Here is an 8,111-nt window from a genome sequence, read left to right on the forward strand (position 1 = left end):
CAAAAGGACCTCCCCCACCAAAAAATATATATATATATATATATAATAGTAAAAACATAAACCAGTAGCATAGCCATTTATTATCAGTCAACTGTTATGCACTGTTTATAACTGTGTGTGCATTTCTGCTTTTATACAACTGACAGAGTGGTACGTCTCTCTACCCAGCATCACCACAAATATGTCAAGAATGCATTGTGGATAACTTTGTGATGGCTACAGCATCACTAGGCAATAGGAATTTTCCAGCTCTATTATAATCCCCCACCCACTGTCACATGTGTGGCTGTCATTGACCATGAAAACATAACACAGCACATGACCAGTTCTGACTGTTAGCATGTTATCACACAGCAAATTAATCATTTCAATGGAAGGTTATGACGAGTTCCCCAATTACAAAGTTAAATAGACTTTGAAATCTGTAAATTTCCTTTGACCTGCATCAGGGTCTAAAACATATTGATTCTGGGGATGTAGCCACACATATTTGTGTGGTAATGGAAATCCTGCTTTTTCATTTAACTGTTGACAGTTTTGAAAATACACAAAGCAGCTTGACACTAATCGCAGTTCAAATGTTAGTTGCCAGAGTAATTTTACTACACTGTAGTTTCACATATAGAAATGCCATTTGCCTTGCAATTTTAGGTTAAATTCATTAACAAACATTATGAAGTCTGTAGTGAAGGCTAATTTCCTAAGTTATACAATATTTGAAAATAGTGGTTTAAGAGAGCGTTCTTTCACTGGGCGTGGTGGCTCAGGCCTTTAGTCCCAGGCAGAGGCAGGCAGATCACCATGAGTTCAAGGCCACATAGTCAATTCCAGACCAGCTGGGGCTACAGGGAGACTCTGCCTCAAAAAGACCAAAATAATAATAATAATAATAAAGAGAGAGAGAGAGAGTGCTTTCAGAAAAAAAAAATCAGTCTCATCTCCAAGTTCACTGATAACAGTTAAACCACAAAAACATTATAGGAAAATGTATGATATTTACAGATATTTGCATTTTTGACAAAAATTCATTAAATTGGCAATAGTTAAATCTGTAGCATGCATTTTGTTGAGTCTCCTCATTTGATAGGTGATAAACTCATATTTTCTGCAGAATACCTAACAAAGTATAATTCAAAACGGTATATAAACTTTCAATGTTTTATGCTTTCACAGCCTTATAGATGTAGCTGAGCCTTTTCCCCCTCTGCGTGTCAACTGCAGCACATTGCAGCAAATTTCAAGTTATATTGAATTACTGATTTCTCACCTCTGAACATGCACTGACCTGAATTTGTTACACATTGTCCCACAGATTAAATCTTCAGCCATTTCAAACTAGTCAAGAATTGATTCCCTCGATAAGCACTTGAACAGTATCATAAACATCTGTCAACTCATCGATAGCCAAAGAAAACCATTCAAAACCATTTTCTTGTTTTTTAATTGCCTATTGATTTTGCACTCAATATTCTGCATTCTTAAAGCAACTGTTCTTGCTAAAATGCTAGTGATCTTTTTTTTTAAATAAGTTTCTCAGGATACATTCTTTGACTCTTAAGATCAAGCACGATTTAATTAATTCACCATCCGTAAATGGATTATCTTGCTTGCTTGGCTAACAAGTAAGCTACTTGGAAATAATAATGCCCTTGCATAATAAACACAATCTTGCATTATTTTCACTTGACAAAAACATAATCCATCCTGTAATAACTAAAATCTAATGGTTTAATTTTCAAAATAAAAGCTCCTTGAGTCATCTTATGTCCAGCTACAGGGGAACACAAAACACTGAGAACCCCATGAGCTATCTTCCCACCAAAATAGAAGTCGATAGTAGAAAATTACCAACAGCCAAACTTGCCTAATGACCTGTAGACCTGACAAGGTCATGTACCTGATACGCTTTAAACAAGCAAGATATAAAATACAGAGAGGAACCCACACATGGTTTTCGTTGAGAAAAAGACAAATGTAAGTGGCAGAGGGAAAGTTAAAACTAGATGACATGGGGCTGGAGAGATGCCTCAGCAGTTAAGAGCACTGACTGCTCTTGCAGAGGACCCGGGTTCGATTCTCAGCACCCACATGGCTACAAACTGTCCTTGACTCCAGTTCCAGGGGAATCCGATGCCCTCTTCTGACCTCCAAGGTACTGCATGACACGAGTACACTCACTTACATGCAGGCAATATACTCATACACATAAAATAAAAATAAAAAAATATATATTTAAAAACAACTAGATGATGTGTAAGACTGAACCCTCTTGATTACTAGGCCAATGAGGTAAAGGAGGAAGGGGCTTGTGTTCATGTTACAAATGTGTCTCTGTACTCATCAGCATGCCTGCCATTCTAGGATGATGTCCATCTTCGTAAAGTCATGAAACGAACTTGTTTTGGCTGCTCTGAGTCTCCTGTTATTATGAAGTGAAGATCCACTTTTCTCACACATCCTTCACTGTGCCTTACAGACACACACACAAATTTCCCTTTTCATGTATTTTCTGCTTATGACATGATTACGTTAATTGGCAATAAAAATACATTCCAGTAGAACGATACATACAGCAGTCATCTGTTGAGTTTTAGATGTACCACATGATTTGTAGCATGTTCAGTGTTAACTTCTAAGTGTGAAGTACCATACCTGGTCTGTTTTGCCTCCACTCAACTGTGTTACAGTATCATGAAACTATCCATAGATCAAAAACTGCTAAATGAGTGGGAAGTTCTCTGATTAAACTTTATTTCTGGACATTGTTCGTAAAATTTTCATTTGCCACCAACTTGTTTTCCCTTTGATTTTGTTTTCAATTACTTAAACATATATAAACGGTTGTTAGTTCACAGACATATGGAATACAGGTAGAGACCAGAAAGGGCTACAGGCCATGATTCACCCAACCTCTGACCAATGTAAGAAAATTCCAGGTCTGAGAGCTGGACCTGAGTCCTTTCATAATGTATAGTCCAAGCCTGTTCACAGGTACAGATCCCTTTGATTGACAGGAGGGCTAGACCCCCTTGAGGAAGGAATCTACAACTGAACACTCAGTGGACGAATCTCTCTCTAAGCCTTTCCAGAGGGATCCTCAGCCCTTTCTTAAGGGATATGCCCTTGGAACTGATAATGTGGGCCGGAGCAGGGATTAGCTATCAGCAACATACAGAAAAATAAGTTAATTGGTGAGAATGTTTCACAGTTTTGTATTTTCAAAGTTGTTGATTTTGAAGACCCTCACTCCTCTCCCACAAACGGCCAAGAGCCAGCACACGCTAAGGTTTCCGTTGGCTTTGCCTCTCTCACTGCCCTACTCTCTGTGCTGCAAACAGCACTCTGGCCTCTCTCCATTTATCGTCGGTCAAGCAGGTCTCTGCTCTTGTCTCTCCCTTTCCAATGCCTGTGAGATCACAGCACTGTCCATTTATAGGACAACTGCTAAAATAGCAACTGAGGTGAGAGAGAACAGTGGCAGCCAAGAAACAAATGTTGGTGTCCATGTGCCTAAAAATAACCAATGTGGAATGACATCATGGGAAAACTCCAGATAAGACAATGCTTGCCTGGTATGAAGTCTCCCGGACTGTTCTCCTGGGTGCACCTCTCCTTTCTGTACCACAAACGTCAAAAGCAAAAGCAACTGCCCACATTTCTTAATCTTTCTTCCCTCTGAAGTATGGTAAGGAGAGAGCAGGTTTTGTTTAGTGCTTGGCAGTACCTTCTCCTGACTTGTGGTATTACCTTTTTGATTTTCAAGTGAAAGAAATTGGGGCTGCGAACTCATATGGGATCTTATCATTTTCAGCTTGACCAAAACTTAAAGCTTTATTTCTTGAAGAACATTACACAGCTTTTACTGAGAATAAAAATGACAAAAGAACAAACAGTTCCTTCTGTGATTGCCCCCTACCCCCATCTTGGCTACCCGTGCTGCTTATCATTACTTACTCTGCTGTCCTCCACCACCATCAGCCCTAATGCTCTCTGAGCAGATAAGGAACCTCATGGACAACTTTCAGAATGCTGGTAAGTGGTCTGATTGTTGCTCCAGAATTGTTTACAGTCTGCCCTGGGAGTCTTATCAATTTGGAGGTCAATGGCCTTAATAACGACATCCATAATGTGTTAGGCAAACTCTAAGTGTCATGATGGTGAAATGCAAGCTAAAAGCTTTCCAGGGATAAAGCAGGGTCCCAAAGTCCCAGAAAGAAGTCTGAAGAGATTAATTAGAAGCCCTTGATCTAAAACTAATGTGTAGGGAGAATGAGGGTTGACAGGAAGGATGGAAATTGGGCATTTTTGCTGTCTGAAGGTTCTGTGTAAAACTTACAGTTCCTAGAATGTGTCTCTCTGTCCGCACAAAAGATTCTTGGAATTCCAGGGAGTCTTTCTGTGTATTCTCTCAGCATCCTTTGCTGAATCCTATTACAACAGGCATCATACAATAGTGGGCTGTGTATCTTCCTTCCTACATTGTAAGCTTCTTGAAGGCAGAACCTACTGGTTTTTTAAAAATAAGTCTTACAGAATCCACTGTAGGAACTTAATGTCAATGAACAAAGTGAATTGTGTCGTGGCTGGCTTTTAAATTTTTTATATTTTTATTCATTTTTGTTTACTGTGTGACTGTCTTGCCTGCGTGTAAGTGTACCTGTGCATGTGTGCAATGCCCATGTAGGCGCAAGATCCCCTGAAACTGGAGTTATGGATGGTTGTTAGCACCATGTGGGTGCTGGGAACCGAACCTGGGTCCTCTACAAGAACAGTAAGTGCTCTTAACCACTGAGCCTTCTCTCTAGCCCCTATTATAGCCTTTAATAATAAAACTCAGTGCCATGTAGAGTAAGCTCAAATGAAGTTTTAAATAAAGTTTTAAATAAATTAAAATGAAATTATATGAGACTACACGGTATTAAGGATGAGTCCTGTGCCTAGATTGATGCCTTGCCTTTGCTGCCTACTGCCTGAATAATCTTGGTTAGTTTCTTTAGGTGTCTCTATGCCTCAGTTTTGTTATGTGCAAAATGGAGATAAAATGAGCGCCCATTTCAAAGAGCTATTGTGGGAATTAAATGAGGTAACACATATGACATATCTGAGAGATGTCTGACACAATGTAACTACTTTAATTATGCTGTTGTTAGTAGTATAACATAATGTAGTGCTATATGGTGATGATGGTAGGTCTGTAACTGGAGCCATAAGGCAGTGACATGCTAAAAGACAGTCTTCACAACTTATAAAATCAAAGATTAACAGGGGATATGAAATAAAAATCAGGAAGTAACAAACATTTCAGAATTGATGATGTCAAACATTGGCTAGGGTCTGATAATGGGAACTTTGTACAGGTGATAGAGATGTAAAGGTGAACTGTGGATAGAGATCAGGCAATGTCTGGTAAGACTAGGCATGTGCATATCTGAACACCAGGTAGTCTCCACAGCAGGGCAGTACAAGGGGCTCATTGGCAAGGAATATTTTATCAGATTGGCCTAAAGTCCTTTCACAGAAGCACTTTCCACATGCCTCCAACATTTTCCTAGGCATATTGTTCCTGAGTTCAAGCAACCTTTAGATAGAAGGAAAGAGACATTCCCTGCAATGGTTACATAGGGTATGGAAAGCCTTTAGGCCTCTCATCCTTCCTAAGCTGCACAAACTTTTGCTTAGCATGAAGCTTGGTGCAATGGGGTACTTAGCTACACTGCAAAGAGGGGCAGGAAGGGTGGCACTCCACCTGTAGGGTGGCAGGAGGTGGAGTTCATGAGAGCAAATCTAGGTGAAATATTTTCTACTACGTTATGGATGCATTTAAATGTGGCCCTTCTCTTAGATTTCTCTCAGTATTGTGTCTTGAATGTATCAGTAGTTCAAAACAGCTCAAGGAGAATACATTACTGACTGATTTTCATACTTGGAATGCTGGCCAGAGCTACCAAATTTCCTGGATAGACAAAAATCCATGAGTGAGACTTTTTCATAATTTCTTTCTAAATTTGGTGTGTGTTATTTAATAATGCTCATTATGAAAGCATGCCATTAAATACATAGGCTAATTGAAATGAATCTTCATCATTCATTCATGAAGTGTTCAGAATGTTCAGTGCTCTTTACTCCTAGGAACAAAAGAAATACAAATAAAGTTGCATGCATGCACTACGGTGATCAAGCCTCAGCATTCCGCGGCTGTCTTTCTTTAAACACCAGGGAAAACTTTATGATGAGATTTAGAAACTATGATATTATTTATGATATTTACACTTGTCTCTAATTTAGTTTTTCCCTAAAGCAGAACATAATCAATACATATACACGTATTTACCAAAGAAATGCCATAGTTTTCTAAAACAAACCTCTCTTCTTAAAATTCCAGCTAAATAGTATCTCCTTTCATAACTTAGATCATGAAACAGTCTCATGATCCATTTTCTTCTTTTTTATAACTTACTAAAAAGTAATAATTTAATTCTATTGGATCTACAGCATTTAAAATTTCGCAATATGCATTCTAAAATTTATTTCTCATTAGTTTAGTAATTTGGTATTTATTCAATATTAAATGCAAATTAACTTCAAGAGATACTTCATGACATTTCTTAATCTTGTATTAATGAATTTATTTGAATTAAAAATGAAGCTAGACTATTTTTGTTCAAAACAAGTTTCATTTTGCTGATAAATTTGACAAAAGGTACAAGATTTCTTCACACAGGAAGGAAAATTTTACAAATAAGTGAGATAAATCTGTAGTTTTAAGGTTTTAATGAAAATGTACCTCATATCATGTGATGAGATAAAAGTTGATCATCAAGGGGCTGGAGAGATAGCTCAATGGTTAAGAGCACCGGCTGCTCTTGCAAAGGACCTGTGTTCAGTTGCCAATATCCACATGGTGGCTAACTGTCCTTAACTCCAGGGGATCCAATACCCTTTTCTGATCACCATAGGCATTGCACGATGCAGGTACACTTACATACATGCAGGCAATACACTCATACACATAAAATTTTAAAAATAAATAAATTTAAAAAATTGATTATCAAGCTCTTTGTCCCATTGACTTTGAGAATAAAGACCATCCTCAGCAATCAGACTGTCAACATTCCAGAAAATGTTGACATCACCCCAAAGGGACACACAGTTACTATGAAGGGTCCAAGAGGAACTCTCTGGAGGGACTTCAATCACATCAGTGTAGAACTCAGTCTCCTGGGAAAGAAAAAGTAGAGGTTCTGGCCACTGCACGAATGATCTGCAGCCATGTCCAGAACATGATCGGGGTGCTACACTGGGCTTCCATTACAAGATGAGGTCTGTAGGTGCTCATCAACGTCATTTCCCATCAACATCATTATTCAGGAGAATGGGTCTCTCATCGAAACCCGAAATTTCTTGGGTGAAAAACGCATCCACAGGGTTCGGATGAGGACAGGTGTTGCTTGTTCTGTTTCTCAAGCCCAGAAGGATGAATTACTCCTTGAAGGGAATGATATTGAACTTGTTTCAAATTCAGTAGCTTTGATTCAGCAAGCCGTTAACAGTTAAAAACAAAGATATCAGAAAATTTTTGGATGGTATCTATGTTTCTGAAAAAAACACCAGCAGGCTGGTGAGTAAGATCTCAGTCATCCAGCTCCAGACACAAGACCCTGGATTACAGAAACTCTTTTGGCACAATAAAAGACTTCTATTGATTTGGGATGGCCTCTTTAAAAAATTGATTATCAATAATAAAATTGACAATATGTCTGTTTTTTCCAGTGTGACTTCATGTCCCAGTGGCTCACCTAAGACCTCTTCATATCTTCTAATATTTTCTTTCTCTTTATGTGTGTGTGAATATAGTATGTGCATGCATACAAGTGTGCCAGCGCACACTTGCCACAGTGCACAGGTTGGCATCAGCGGACAATCTCAGATGTTGGTCCTTACCTTCCATCTTCCTTGACACTGGGTCTCTGTTTGCACTGTATATGCTGGGATAGTTGGCCTGTGAGTTTCAGGGGATCTCCTGTCTCTACCTCCCATCTTCCCATAGGAGCAGAGGCATTACAGATGTAGTTACCATACCAGGCTTTACTTGGGTTCTGGGGATTTGAACT

General features: G+C 38.8%; 1 pseudogene; it reads left to right on the forward strand.

Moving 5' to 3' along the window:
* Window positions 1–7,800, forward strand: part of LOC115070108 — an 8,936-nt pseudogene extending 1,136 nt beyond the window's left edge.
* Window positions 7,801–8,111: the final 311 nt, after the last annotated feature.

Source organism: Nannospalax galili, unplaced genomic scaffold (genome assembly GCF_000622305.1).
Source record: "Nannospalax galili isolate Female #2095 unplaced genomic scaffold, S.galili_v1.0 scaffold72, whole genome shotgun sequence".
Classification (NCBI taxonomy): Eukaryota; Metazoa; Chordata; class Mammalia; order Rodentia; family Spalacidae; genus Nannospalax; species Nannospalax galili.